The following is a 16,168-nucleotide window of genomic DNA, read 5'->3' as shown; positions in this document are numbered from 1 at the left end:
TCTTAAAACAGTTTATTAAATTAGTTTGTCTAATTAATCGCCTGGTGCGTGCACGCCCGTCGTAATTAGGAGGGCTCGGCGCAATGCTGGCCGTGGCGACGCGAACGCGAGCCCTGTGTGGATAATTTACCGAGTCATTTCGATGGCTCGTAGTACGTTTAATATAGACCGATGCCTGATTGCGAGGGGCCGTATTAACGGGTTATTAGGCAGAACGCGATAAAGGCGCGGCCTAACGTGCAAATTACTTGTTCGCGTGTCGCCATTCACAGTACGAGTCACGCCGTGCGCTTACACCATCGGAAAAGAGAGAAGAGGGTAAAACCAGCACATGAAGAATTAATTATACACAACCGCAAAGACACGCAAATAAATCGATCTGTCGAAGTAGAGCCACGGTGCGTTCGCGAGACATTTAATTTTGATCGAGTCGATAATTAACAAGGTCATTTTACAAGACTACGTTTCGTTCTTGAATAGTTTTGAAAATTTTGAAGAAAAGTTTGGGCAAATTTAAAAATAATTCTTCAAACTTGTAAAACATTTATAACATCTTATCAATGTACAGTACAGTTAGAGCTTGCAAATTGTAAAAAAGCCGGCTATTTCTTTTTGCTTGATTGTCGTTTATTTATTTGTTTACTTATTTGGAGATATTATGTGCAAATGCAGCAAGCATTGTTACGAACAAACAAGCGAGTAAACTTGCAACAACTGCTACCTTTCCTAACTACGTTCTTTTTTCTCTCGTTGTATGTAATGGCGACACCTGGTTTTTTTGGATCCTTCAACTGTAATCGCCTTATCTCACACCGGCAGTATTCCCTACAACTGCCTCGAACAGTAAGAAGAGTTAACTAACCAGGAGAGTTACCGTAACTAGTTAGAAGGGTACACGTGACCGTTGTGCGAGCATCGGTAGCCAAATGCTTCTATCGCTGACCTAATCAGCGCTTAATTTGTGGTTGCCAATAACGTAATCATATCTTATGTATAATTCAAACTATCGATCTCCACAGAAAGAATTAAATTCACGGGAAGTAATTTTAAAAAAAGTTTCTATACAACCAATCGAAGCCGCAAAGGTGTCAAATTGTGGGGTATAGCAGTACGTAATCACGATCTATTTTTTTCTTTTTCAAAATTTTAGCAAGACCAAAACGCATAATTCTAGTCCGAAACAGATCTTTACTCGTGAGAACAAAAGTGCTGCGGTGAGTGTTAGGTAGCATTTTTCCCTCCGCATTGTTCGAAAATCAAACTCGCCACACAAGTGTATCACATCCGACTCGGAAAATAAGAGCGCGTCCATTCGTTCGTGTTTGCCGCAGAAATTAAGCACCGCTCGTAACAATATCCGCCGCAGCTCGGTGCATTGTCGCTCGTTCGCGAAACACACGCGAAAACGATCGGTCGGGCCACGTACAGGGCTTTGCAATTATCGCGTCCTTTGTCGTACACGGGACGGCGGACAAAGGAAACGCGGAAGAAATATCGCCCCGGGCAGGGCGCGCGCGGCAACGGAAATTATGATGCTCGCTTTCAGCGATTGGCAAATTAACAACAACGATGGCAGGAGGGTGGAAGGAGGGAACGGTTCTCCACCGGCGTTATATCCCATCCGGGGAAAAAAGCGAATGGCTCGCACGTTTTTATTGAGCCAAGTGCTCGCCGAGCTCCGAGAGAACCGATCATCGATATCGCGTATGGCGATCGTGAAAAAAAGAGATTCTCAATTCCATTCTTATCACAAGCGGTAGTATGTTCAAACGTTGTGCCGTTTGTGATAAATGTGGTTAGTAATGCCGGAATGCAACATATTTTTAGAGCATTTATCTCTGATAAAATTCGTTGCATTTTTTAAAGTGTAACTTGTTTTCTAGTACATGAATCAGGTTTCGGGAGTAAAACACTATTTAAATCCCTTTCATCATAAGTTATTCTCTGCTTTCAATGAAAGCTTTCAGTGAACGAAAAAGCTGTTACTCTTGTTCGATCTTTAATTCTCCTCTGCGATGTTAGCTTTGGCTCTAATCCGATTTCCCCAAATTCACTTATCTGACCCTGCTGCGTCGCAATCACAATGTGATTAGGATACAGAATGTTCAATGAATGTGTTACAAGCTACTTACGGAATTTTTGATCAATCTGGAATGATTTTCTCTTTAACAGAAACATCAAATTATTAACAAATAACAAATTTATTTCACGATGGAAGTAAACATACAATTTTCATCTCCATTCAATTCCAAGTGAGCTCTGCTAGAGAAATGTAATTTATGCCTAGTTTATGAAGACGTCTAATGCTGAAAATGAAGAATACGAGGGAGCACGGTCTCCAATCATACTTTCGCGGAGGAAACATCTGTTCCAAGTTTCTCAGAGATTCCGTACAGAGAATGCGTTCTATATGTATATCAAGTACAAGTGTATTGAGCGTATTCAAGCATACCTTCCTCCGTACTCGTGTTAGCGGCCAGACGGTGCGGCCTCGACGTGATTTGTCGCACCCTGCGCGAACGAAAAAGCAGATTGACGCCTCGTAGCATTACAATTCCCTCTCTCTTTCTCTTTCTCCTCTTCCATCCGTCGACATGCTATATCCGCCGGGCACGACAGATAAAACATTATTTATTATCAGAGCACGTCGACTCCTCGACGAAAAGGCGCGTCGACGATCAAGAGCTTTCGGACAAAGAGCGTCGTCGTGCCGCGGGTATTCTCTGCCATCTCGACTCTCCGACGAAGATGATTCGCGTGCCTCAACGGGGAGACGAAATTCGCTGCAACGACCTGACCTCCGTCCCCAGATACGTGTCCGTACGTATCTGTGTGTGTGTGTGTATGCGCGCGCACGGACAATATTACACGCAATCATGAGACAGACCCACTGACAGATTTACGTATTCACGGCATCGCCCGGTTCGAGAACCCTCAGCGACGTTCTGTCTCTTCCGAGAAATCTTCCGAGGAATTTTCCAAACGAGAATTATAACTCGCGAGTTGTACGAATGACGAGAGCCAAGCTCTTTACTCAGAACATTTCACTTTAATCGTTTTTAAATTTATTCCCGGTTGCTCATCCGTTCCTTTTTCACCGTCGCTCTTCGTCCTTCGTCCTTCGTGATCGAGAGACCCGTTGTCTCAATCGGACAGTATCATCGTGATCGTGCGCCTTGCCGGACCCAAGCTTTAAATTCACCGCCGAACGACGGTTAATGCAATCGCCGCCGCAGAAATGAAAAGCAAAGAGACAGCAGCGGGATGAAACGGGAAGCAGATGAAAGGATGGATAACGAGAATTAAACATCGAGAGATTCCCGTGCCAAGTGCCGCTCGCTTTTACGGTCGTCAATCGATGACTCGCACCGCCGACATTCGTGCGACATTCGCGACGCGCATACGATGATCCGAATCCACGGCCTAGTGCCAATTAAATCCCTTTTGTACGGCCGTTCTCTCATCCCCACAGTCCGTTTTTCGCGTTCAATGGTTCTAGTCTCCGCGCTTCCCATTAAGTCAACCCTCTGTCTCTCTGTCTCTCTTTCTCTCTCTCCCTCTTTTACTAGCAATGAACCAATTCTGATCAATTGCAAAATTAAGTGTTAATTAGATACTCGAGTATATATGACGGCAAATTGGATTCATAACGGGAGAGGGAGGGAGAGCGGCTGATTTAATATTAAACTACCTCCTTCCTCGCACATTAACCATCATGAATTCTTTAAACAGTAATAACTCTATGACAGAGCTTTCGGGTAATACGAGTGTCATAAGTCGTAAGAGGAAATTCTTCAAGTTTCTCACTGTTTAAAGAGAGAGCTTTATCTTCTTCCGTACACAAGACGGGACACCGTCGTGTAAATAGAACCGTCGACACCCCAGCAGCCTTTCTCAGCGTTAATTTCGTGCTGGGGTTTCAGCTCCGTTCCAAGTACGATTCTAATACGGCCTGAATAAAAGGGGATCTCGCTGGATCGAACATTTCCGATCTCCATTTGCGAATTCGCCACTAACTCTCTGACGATCGACGGAGCCAGCTTTTCTTCTCTTTTCCTCATTTTCTTAAGACGCGACTGGTGTTTCCGCGGTGCGGACTAATGACCGTGTGACTCCTTAAATTGCATGTTCCGGCGAAGGAGATGAATAGTCAATTCGACAATAAATCAGTCTACCGCCGCTCGAAAGTTCCCATTTACTCTCGCCTTTTGTTGCGCGACCGAGCGTGTTGCAAAACAGGCGTGGCAGCATATGCATATTCGTGCGTTCATATCGCAGCTGAATCGTGAAAATATACGTATCCCGCACTATCTTGCATATCGAGCCAACGTATAATTAGCGACAAATAAAGCAAATATGAAAGTAATAACAGCCAGAATGCCGAAATTACGATTTTCCTTTCGAGATAATCATCATTGAGAAAAGAATACAAAATTTATATGCAAATATCAAGGCAGTGGCAAAAGAGAAATTATAATATGGACTCTTTATCATAATCCGCTAATAATTAATTAATCAAACTTGAAAAAGTAACAATTACCCGCATTAACCGTCGATCGTCAAAAAGTTACTTTGTAATTACTACAGCCACGTTGTGCTGTGCCAAATTATGGAATGGACACAAAAGTCCATTCCTGATCGATAACTTTCGTTACATGTACGCGAACTTTCGAAAATGTAACGCGTGGTACTTGTTTTAACGAATTGCTCATTTTGCATTTTTTGCTCCGAGTATTATTGAGTGAAATTACTCACTCAAATAATAAAAACGAGAAAATATTCATGAAAAATATATCAAGAAATCAGCAGTAACTTTTTAATTACGATAAATTTTGATAAATTAATCTGATATTAACAGTATTTAATTCATTAGAAATATTATAAAATGCATAATTGCAACCCATACCTACGTGTTATATTTTCGAAAGATTTTACCGTGAATTACACCAATGTTAAAACCGTTAATTAAAGTATTGATGTATCAAAAAGGTACTCATCTGCTCTGCATCCTGCGACGATTTTCTCCACTCTCGTTCGACGTTTCCGAAATTTTCCACCGTGGAAAGTTTTTCGAAGGCACATGGAAATAATTCACGAACATATCGATCAAAAGCACTTTTGTTCCGTTTGCAACATTCATGATATTATCGACCGTGTCTTTCATAATGCATATTTTATGAGAATAGTCTATGACAGTCTTTCAACCTCATACGTCCGCTCCGTTATTGAATCGCTGCAATTTGCATAAGAAGTTAGTTGAAATAATACAGTAAACGATAACTGCATCTCAATTCCGACTATTCTTAGAATTTAATTTTATATCCTATTACTGACAACCATGATTAGCGCATTAATTTCCCAAAATATTTTTGCATTCCAAATAACGGAACCATTTGAAATATTTATTACACGTTAATATGAATAGATTCACGTCGTGTGTTACAAATTCCCGTTACGAGATAGAAAAATTCGCAAGTACCGCCAGGAGAATTTATTCCTTTCTCCACTATCTCTCACGTCTCTACGCGCACGTGATATCTCAAAGGAAAGAGCGCCGACTTGGAAAAAAATGTCCACGCAAAAGTCTCCCAGCAAATCTTACCAACGAGATGGAGAATGAATGTTTCTTACAGGATTGATATTTAATATTTTACTTGATTTCTGAAATTTTTTCGTACAAATAATCGTACAAACGATTCATTAAAGAAGAGATGTGAAACGAGTCTGAAAACGTAGCACAGTAAAAGAGTTATAAACAAATTTAGGAAAGACATTTTGTGAGATCACTATCGTTATAACAATCTGGGAACAATTATATTTACCCGTCACCGAAATATGCTTTCAGATTAATTTAAGTGAAATCAGAAAACAGATGCTAAACTTTCAATTGTAAGAATAACAGTTAAAATACGAACGCAAGAGGGTATCGACTTTAACAGAATTATTTAACTCGTATTTCGAGATATCACTTGCAGAGTAAGTGACTGAAATAATTTTTGATGCGAGGGCGATGCTCAAAGCGTGAACACACACGATGCACATTCGCAAGACAAACGGTGAAACGTGGAGTGAGAAGTTCCTGCGACTCGCTATGATACGCAAACGCGGGCGGGTGCATCCGTTTGCACGGACGCGCGAAATGCAACTGCGAACGGAATTCGTGCGGACCGCAGTAGTGGCATGCACATGCTTCTGGTGTCGAGCACGTGCCATCGGTGAACGTAGATATGTGTGCACGCGCGCGCGCAATCGCGAGCGGGCGGTAGAGATGGGCCGAAACCCTTCGCGAGCAATTTCGAAACGTGTTGCACCCTCAACTGAAAAGGATCTTGCATTTGCGAGATAAAAATGTGTGAAAAGCACGACAAGTATCTCAGCACATAATGAGTAGCGTGAGGACTGAAGGAAAATGATACGTTCAATATTGTCTGATTAGCTTACATCCATTCATCAAACTTTCCCATAATAAAAAGTTTATATTATATCTAAAAAGTTTATATTAAAAACGTCCATTTTCTCGACATGGTAAAGGACGAGAAGAAGTGATGATTCATTTGAAACGTCTATGAATGCGAGAGCATCAGATATCATTAACGTACTCGATTGTACAACGTTCGTACATAGAATCTCGTGATTCCGCGCATCCAACGAAATTGGAACGGAAGAGAAAGAGAGTTCGCGGCTACGCCGGAACAAATGATTCGTATCGCCGGACGATAACGAGCGTACGTTTTACAACTTTGCGTACATGGCCCAGCCAGTGTATTATCATCGTGCATTGGTCGAGCGTTACACGAACGTTCTGAAACGTTAACAATGACGTGCGTGCTACGGATTTCATCGAAAAGCTTGTGGATCGAAAGTGCCAGGTTCTCCGGAAATTTTTATCAAATTTTTCTCGAGGAAAGATCGATGCCAAATTTGCGAAAAATTCCATCATTAAAACTCGGGGTCCATTGTTCTGGCCGCGCTGCATCTTGTATCTCTTAAATTAAACACGCCCGATGGAAATTCCCCTTGATTCCCTCATTACGCAATCTCGACGTTCCTCGGTAAAAGCTTGCGGGGGTCTGGTAATTAATCTTCGTTATACCGCGAGTCCATGTAACACAATGGGTCTATTTTTATTCCTCTATCGCTCCAGAAAGGGTGTTTTATTCGCCTTCCTTTTCTCGCGACGCCGCATGCGATCATCGTTGTTTTCCCATTTTGTTCGTTCGCGCATATCATAAAAAGCGTGGCAAACTGTCATAAGTACCGGCGAGCAATTAATTTTCGCCGGGCGAGCGACGAAGAACGCGGAGCGAGTGCATAAAGCACGATTCAATTGCGCGTCGCCGGAGAACCACGGACCAACATCCCATGTATCATGCCGAGACGCGATGTATGAGATTTCTACTTCCGTACCATTCGGTACGAAGCGGCGAGTGCGCAGCGAGATGTGCAAACGTTGTTATACGTGTCCATGCACGTATCATTCGAATGACGAATGAGCAAGAAAGAAGCAATAGTACTTCCGAAGTTGGGATAAAGAAGCTGTAAACGAGATCTCTGCTCGAGAGAAAAAAAGAGCTCGATTTTTACAATATTTTATGATATCCCTTCTGCAATACTTTTCGGAATTTATAGATTTGAAACGTCCTATACACGCGTTGCTTTAGTTAGAAATGACGTGCGTGGGATTATATGGACGAGCTACATGGCAAAACCTTTACCAGAATGCATCAACGGGAACTTTTAATTGATCGATGGAGGCGTCCGATCGTTCATTTCATGAGAAGACTATTGTTCCTTTGAAACGTTTCTCCAAGCGTTACGTTGCAACTTACGGTTGATAAAAAAAGGTTGGAGCCAACCGGGTGCACGGACTGCCCGAGACAAGAACTTCAGCGAGATAAGAACCTTAACACGTTTTCATTGGCGGCGATAAAACGCGGTCGCTGTTTCCGCGCGTTTTTGGTGCGTTACCGCAAATGTTGCCGGTGCATGTTTGCGGCAAAGTACAGGGATGCCGGATGCGTAGGTCTGCACGCGCGAACGTGATATTATTGACAATTTAATCTGTAGAAATGTGTGCGTGCGTGTCCGTCGCTACATCCGCGATATGCCGCGCGGATATTAAAAACAACGATATTCCTCGAGCGAGCCGCGCGAGCGTTAAAACTCGTAATTAGGACGCGCGGAGTTTTTTTGTCGGAGAATTTAATTCCCGGATTACGAGTAAAAATTGGGCATTTTCAAAGAGGAGGAGAGGGACCAGAGTGATAAAAGCGATGTAAACGCGCACGATACGTTTTTCCTTTTTTTCTCTCTTTTTTTCGAAGGTTGCCTCGAGGGCGCGTTCGCGCTTTGAACATTCATCGCGTTAGCGCAAGAGAGCGCGTAAAAACCGCACTAACAAGGGGAGGCCACGACCTCCGGCCCACCGATTTTGATCATCTTTAACATACTGGTTGGGGGACACCCAAAAGTAACTCGTGTAAAAGGGTTTAGGTCACTACGCCTTCGTTTTTGAAAAAATCAAAGTCAAAGGTCATGACGCCGGATCGGTTTTGGACCTAGGGGGATCGATAGATTGCTAAAAAACAAGCAAATTTTATTAATGCATATCAGATCCGCAAACTAATAGTTTTCGCGAAATCGAGGAATTAGTGATTTAAGCGCGCCGCTTATGTATCTAAAGAGTCGCACCGATTTCAACCGAAGCGGCGGCGTAGCGGTTAAGGCGCTTGCCTGCGGAGCTGAACGTTGCGAGTTCGAGTCTCCCTTACGTGCTTTTTTTCAAGTGAATAAATTAAAATAGTACTGAAACTTCAGGTAAAATCGAATTTTTTAAGTTTTGGCACTTACAACGTTTGACAAAATCTTCAATTATTGTTCGAATGCTAAAAACCAAGCAAATATATAAAATAGAATATATAATATAATATATAATATAATCAAAAAACCTTCCAATTCGCCAGTAATGATAATGTTGAAAATGCGGTTTATTAATGACCAAGCTGGCAATACAAGATATGCTAGGCACAACGTTTCGGCCGACAATTTCGGTCCTTCTCAAGTGCAATAATATGAAGTGTCACATTCTACAATCAAAACAATGCCAGTAAACAATTAAGAAAAAGGAAAAAAGACAAACTCAAATTGTTAAAAGGACATAACAAGTGTGTTGTTTATAGGATTGACTGTGACAATTGTGATGCCTGCTATATAGGCCAGACAAAAAGACATGTTGATACACGTATGAAAGAACATAGGGCTAATATTAATAAAAGCGATAATAGTCTCTCGGTCGTTAGTAAACATGGATTGGACCATGAATTTGACTGGAATGATATTGAAATTTTACATCATGAGAACCATCGGCGTAAGAGAGAGATAGCCGAAATGATTTTTATTAAGCATAATATGAGTTCCGTGAACTCACATAAGGATACCAAAAATTTATCAAATATTTACGACGATATTTTGATGAGCGCTTGATACACTCGCTTGTGACTTTATTTTTGACTTTACATCGTCACACGGTGATCAACCTCGGATACGTTCAGTCATTAATAAACTACATTTTCAACATTATCATTATCATTACTGGCGAATTGGAAGGTTTTTTGATTATATTATATAATATTATATTATATATTCTATTTTATATATTTGCTTGTTTTCTAGCATTCGAACAATAATTGAAGATTTTGTCAAACGTTGCAAGTGCCAAAAATTAAAAAATTCGATTTTACCTGAAGTTTTAGTACTATTTTAATTTATTCACTTGAAAAAAAAGCACGTAAGGGAGACCGGAACTCGCAACGTTCAGCTCCGCAGGCAAGCGCCTTAACCGCTACGCCGCCGCTTCGGTTGAAATCGGTGCGACTCTTTAGATACATAAGCGGCGCGCTTAAATCACTAATTCCTCGATTTCGCGAAAACTATTAGTTTGCGGATCTGATATGCATTAATAAAATTTGCTTGTTTTTTAGCAATCTATCGATCCCCCTAGGTCCAAAACCGATCCGGCGTCATGACCTTTGACTTCGATTTTTTCAAAAACGAAGGCGTAGTGACCTAAACCCTTTTACACGAGTTACTTTTGGGTGTCCCCCAACCAGTATGTTAAAGATGATCAAAATCGGTGGGCCGGAGGTCATGGCCTCCCCTTGTAAGACAATCGATGCCGCGGTTCCGACGTGTTTCAACGTCGAGTATATACGTTTCAACGTCCCACGCAGAAATGGGTTAAATACGTCAGTAAAATGCTCCTTTGTCGGCCGGAAATTCGAATCTGTAAAGCTTGTAAAAGCGGCATGGTGGAACGAATCCGCGGAAGCGACGTCGAAAAGGGAACAAATACCGTATGCTTTCCTCGCGGCAATATAAACGGCATTTATCGTTTATCTCTCCCTTTTGCTCAACGTGCGTAATTCATTCACGCGTGCACGATTAGGAACGCGAGAACATGTATACGCGCGAAATTTCGGCTGAACCCTCGCGGCAACCCACGCGATCAAAGTAGAACCTCCTCCAGGTCAATTTTGTTCTTTTAAACAAGTTACCGATGCAACGATCAAAAGATTATTGAGAAGGCGAAAGGAAAGATTTAAAAATAGCTAAATGCTTTCACTTGTGTACGAAGATACATGAAAATACGTGTGCGCATACGTACATACGCTGGTGAAACTCGTATAACGCATCTGGCGGAATCGTGAAGATTCTACGTAGCGTAGGAAAGATTTTTCTCGTGCGTTATCAAGTGAGCTAACAAGGGGTATGCAAATGACGCATTTTTCGCGGCCACTCGGACCCCCAGAGACGGTGTGGGCGACGAGAAGTTGTCGGCACCGCGACATTGAGTAATCTCTCGCGCACTTTTATGCAAAATATAACGTACTCCCCCGTACAAATCTCACGCTCGCACTCGGGGAACAATGAATCACGCGTGCTGAGCGAACGAGGTCGTACTGTATCCTCGATGTACGTCGCGATTGCCACGAGAAGCACGTACGCGGCCGAAACTTGAAAATTCTTGCGGAAACAACGAGAACGGCGGAATTACGTGTCTGACGAACTGCAGAAATACCCGGCGACGAAATGAATCGTGAACACCTGAACGTGCGCACGTGACGCACACACGGCAACGAGTGCATCGCAAAGTATCGCAGACCACTCGCGTTACCGAATGAACGAAAGTAGTGGCCGTAAAGCGCGCCAGTTTACGGCCTCCTCGTTTACTTGAGGGAATGTAGCGAGATAGCGAGAAACTTAAACAATAGTAAATTTTAATGAGGACTTTCGCAAAACGCGAATGAAAATGAGGAAACGGCGGAAGGGCCACTGGCCGCGTGAGCAACTCCGCAACTTCCCGCTTCAGAATACTTGAGATTTTACGCTGTCAGTTACCCCGAGAATAATAACCATCCCCAAGTTATTTTTCTCCTATATTTCGTAGTCCGTTAAGAATCTTGTAATTCAACGCACTTTCACCCCCCAGCATACCAAATTGCCCTAACGCGCTTTATTTCAGTTTCTTATGAATCTCCAAAAATATCCATTAACAGTATCAATCTTGAAGCTGGGAACGCGATGTGATATCTAAAGACACTAACCTTTAGTGTAATCTCACCAGTAATACAATATTGACAAGTGCAAACAGCATCACTCACCTTACTCTTGTACACTGATATAGACATTAATGTGTGGAATCACAAAATCAACATTGACGCACAACCGTACGCCGCGGCGTACCTTGGCGGTATCGATGCGCCATGAACGTGCATTTCTGGGCGTGCTAATTCCTAGTCGTTCGTTTTCTCGCGCGCGATGAACGATGAGTCGGTGGCAGCGGCGCCGACGTGTCTACCGGCCGATCGTGTACGCGCGGCGGATTCCGTTCGAGCTATCTGTTTCCACGCGTTACGACCGAGCGAGAGAAACGGAGCGAGCCGATGGACGCGAGCTAATTGAAGAGCGTGCGCGCCTGCGTTCGCATTACATCGATGGTGGGTACCAGCGCGATTAAATTCGCCGTGGCAATTAACTCGCAATATCGACGGTGCCTGTGTGTGGCCACGGTCGTTTGCTCCAACGTCACAGAACGCGCAAAAGCCGCTCGTTCTCCACGTCGACTGTCCCGAAGGACGCCTCCTCTCCGACGGCTGTCTCGTCGGAGCCCTTTCGCAGAAACAAAGCGAGGGCGCACGTGATCGCCATAAGAGAGCACGTCGACGGGAAGTCGAATGCCATGGTATCGGATACGATCGACGTTGTCATGAAAAAGAGAGAACTACTGGCTGTGTGTTTATTTATGAAGATGCCTCGACGCGAAAGATCTGCGGAAATGCATACATAAAATCGAATCAATATCTCATCCCCTTCCGCTTGCTTTCCTCTGCTCACGAGACACCAATATTATAGACACCCTTAATTCAAAAAATTTTTGGAGCTATCAATATTTAATCTGTATCGAAAGTGATGTTCAATGCAGATCAATCAAAAAAATTGAACTTTATCCCTGTGAGGCAAAAGAATTGTTTTTAGGAATTTCCCTTTTTGAGCAATCAAGAGAAGTTCTTTCAACCTTGTAGTTTAATAACTAGTAATTCCGGAGGTCAATTACCCTTGGGACAGACGCAATCTACACAAAGTTTCGACTGTTAACGAAGGTTGGAAATGATTTTGGCTAACGTACGGCGTTTTCCCGAGCTTCGCGAGTACCCGAGGTCAGAAGGGCAAAAGGTTGCGGCTTGCGCGCTTGATACGCGCAAGGTTCTTCTCCCGCCGAGCGACATCACGAAACTCCGTAAAGCAGATTTAGACACCGGTCCCGACAAAGTGACAAAAAAGGGAATGAGGGGGAGAACATCAAGCACACAGGCTTGACTCTTTGAGGTTTAAGAATTAGTTTAATGCAAGATTCATGAACACGTTCTTCGATCCATGGTCGCGTACTGTCTTTTCCTGTCATCCGCTTCCTTTTTACACACGGAAATCTATACGATCACATACATGCGGAAAACACTGAACTATGGCTCGCACAGGTTTTTATTGGAACGCGATGAGATAGCTCTCATGCGATCAATTAAATTAAATTGTTGAAACGGTTGATAGGTTCGACAGTATACCGTGTTTTCACATATTACGAAGACCGCGCTGCCAAACAGACAGATAATTATCATATTTTTCTATAATACGAAATTGCTATCTCTCTAACCCATGATCTCGATAATTTCACTTAATTCGATCGCACAGCCGCTATCATTATCTTTCCTCCGTCATCCTGTGTTATTTAAGAGTGAAAATATTATTAGATGCAATTTCCTTTTGTCAGAACCTATTAAAGTAATCTTTAGAATTTTGCTGGAAGTATAATTTCAAAATTTGAAAGTATGCAATTTTTACGCGAGTGAGAAAATAAAGAATATAAAATAATAATTTCCACATTAAGACATTTTATATAGCATTCTAATATATGGATCATATAAGTAAATAAAAAAGATATTTAAACATTTAATTAAATATTTTATTAGATATTTAAATGTGCTTTTTCTCTTCTCTTTTTCAATACATCAATACAATACAATATTTATTAGAATCAGTATGTTTATTAGAAATGGAAAAAATAAAAAATAAATTTATTGTACAAACGTTTACAAGTGGTCCTTCTCTTTGACTTAACTTAATTCCTTAATGCTCGCATTGTGCAAGTGCGTCTTACAGGAGAGAGGCCCGTGTGTACTTCACAAAAAGATATTTCGCGTACCGAGCTCGCGTTGTCGTTTTTGTCGAGATCAGAAAGAGAACGGAGAACGTACACGCGAGGCTCTCACGTTCGTGAAATTAATCCGAGTTCCATCGCGACTTCATTTGCAGCGTGTCGAGATGGTAGTTGAATTATTATCGTTATCTCAAAACCAGCCGCGGTACGTCCTTATGTAAAATTGAGAATCAGCGTTTGCAATCTTCCCCGGAAGAGAGGAGCGCGATAAAAATGGCATTATATTAGCCGTATCGAAATACACGTGCGAAACGTTCAGTTTATGCTAGTGTAATCACACCACTGTGATCATGTAATTATTATTACATGCTTGGAATTAATTATGATGACGCACGATAATTCCAATACATAGTACTAACACATATATACCGAGAGGAAACAGAGAATCGACGTTGCAATAATAGAATGTAGATCCTTACTACGAGAGATCTCGAAATCGTAATGTAATTCTGTATCATGAGCAGTTGAGAGAATTCCATCAGAGTAATTACAATAGACTCTGATAATGAAAATTGAATGTAATCACATAATATCGTAATAATATTTTAAAAAGCTTCATCAACCTTATCATGCATGATTACGTAAGAATTTGTTATAATGCACTTTATATCTTTTTATACCTTTTTATTTGCTAAACATGGTTGTCAAGAGCAAAATTTTGGCAAAGCACTACACATATATACATTATGTAGATAAAACTGCGTCGGATTACTGAATTTTGCGCTCAATTGTGTATATTCGATACAAATGAGAGTATTAAATTCATACAGCCATAGTTTTCCTGTTAAAAGTAATTATACAATAATTGTACGTTTTACGCGATAATATACTGCACGTGTAAATTTGATTAAGCTGAAAAATATTTCTCATTAGGATCACAAATAGGCACTTTATCAATATATAATATCTTGAAACGGAAACAATATTATTGTACGACTTGGTCAAACGACATCTCTATCTGCACATATAACATTTGCTTCCTTCGGCTTGGAAGCTGTAGTATGGCATTGGATCGTTTCAAGATATTGATATACCAGGTGGTCCGCAGTACGTATAAAATTTTAATGAGGCTGTATCTTTCAAGAATGAACCTGCAAGATTGGTTTCTTTTAAACAAAACTTTATATCTGAGATTCATTAGAACTACAATAATTTCGTCCAAAGAATCAAAACAGCCAGTCACGCGGCTGGATAATACATGGATACTTGATATTCTCATTAATTTATCAAAAATAAAGTTTCAATTTAGAATGACGTTTGATCGGTGAGTTAACTGTACAAATACTTCATAGCAAAAATAAATTGCACATTTTGCTGCAATTTCCTCTAAGAAAAAAAAGAAATCAACTTCGTGAACGTACCAACATCATCTTATCACTGACTTTACACTCTTTACCGTGCACTATGTGTATTCTGTGCAAACAATTCCTCAGACCGTTCAACGAATAAGTGCAATTCGAGTATGAGCACGAAGTCGTGTATCGACAGATCTACACGATCGCGACGTCGGACGTGAGTTTTCGCGTGTGCTTTCGCGGACGTTCGCGGTGCAACTGCGGTGCGGCGGGATACGCGGCGCTGCGCTGCAACGTGCACCGCGCCAGCGAGTGCAGATCGTGTCGGTGTGCGCCGAACGGGCGTCAGGAGCGAGAAGCGTCGCGGCGGAGACGCGCACCGCAGATGCGTCCCCAATTTCGCCAACGGAAAAACCTGACGTTGGCCGCTTACCATCATCCCCGAGGAACGCGCGTCGAACACGCTCGCAATGCAGATTTGCACCCCGAGATATAATATACGTCGGGAACGCAACGGGAAACGGGCCGCGGCAAAAAATCGCGTCTACTGCTGTGCGAGGGACAAATTTGCCGATTCGCGCGGAAATATTATGACTCGCGCGACGTCGCGGGGAGATCCGTCGGCGAAATTTTAATTACGCTTCCCTGCCACCGAGGGACGGGAAAGTTTGCGTTTAATTAACATTTTGACCCGAACGAATATAATTAAATACGACTCGAGCCGGAGCGGCTCGAAGTAACACGATAACGCTTTCGATTCGTAATACACGTATGATCGAAACGCGTTTTCTATAATTAGCATGGGCGAAATTTAATTATGATTATCAGCGTTTCTGATTCTCCCGCGAAGTCAATACGTGCAAGATTGATTCTATCTCTTTGAGAAACTCTTTGGAATGATTAAACTCTATCTAAAAAAATACAAACTTTCGCAAACGAGATGGAACAACATGGGAAAAATGTAATTTTTTCTAAAACAAAAGAGTTACATTTGCGTATTGTGGTTTTCACATACAGTGATATAATTCGTGTATAAAAATAAGATGATGCGGGATAATTTCTCGCGAATATATCACGAAAATGCTCGAAATTTGCTTGCGGA

At 41.9% G+C, this 16,168-nt stretch overlaps 1 protein-coding gene across 7 annotated transcripts in view; it reads right to left on the bottom strand.

Annotated features, from left to right (window-relative positions):
* LOC105277821 overlaps window positions 1–16,168 on the bottom strand; it is a 110,928-nt gene that overhangs the window by 14,495 nt on the left and 80,265 nt on the right. The window contains exons 1-2 of one of the 7 annotated variants that reach the window (XM_026970547.1): window positions 15,133–15,338; window positions 2,453–5,233 (exon numbers count right to left, since the gene is read on the bottom strand). The exons of 4 other annotated variants lie outside the window; for them this stretch is intronic. The gene's annotated coding sequence lies outside the window, so the exon portion shown is untranslated. Of the gene's footprint in view, window positions 1–2,452; window positions 5,234–15,132; window positions 15,339–16,168 lie in introns of those variants that run through there. 2 more of the 7 variants (XM_026970558.1, XM_026970560.1) reach the window with 2 other exon arrangements.

The sequence above is a fragment of the Ooceraea biroi genome, chromosome 1, assembly GCF_003672135.1.
Source record: "Ooceraea biroi isolate clonal line C1 chromosome 1, Obir_v5.4, whole genome shotgun sequence".
Taxonomy (NCBI): Eukaryota; Metazoa; Arthropoda; class Insecta; order Hymenoptera; family Formicidae; genus Ooceraea; species Ooceraea biroi.
The sequence above is the reverse complement of the archived record's forward strand: the minus strand, read 5'-3'. Positions and strand labels throughout refer to the sequence as shown.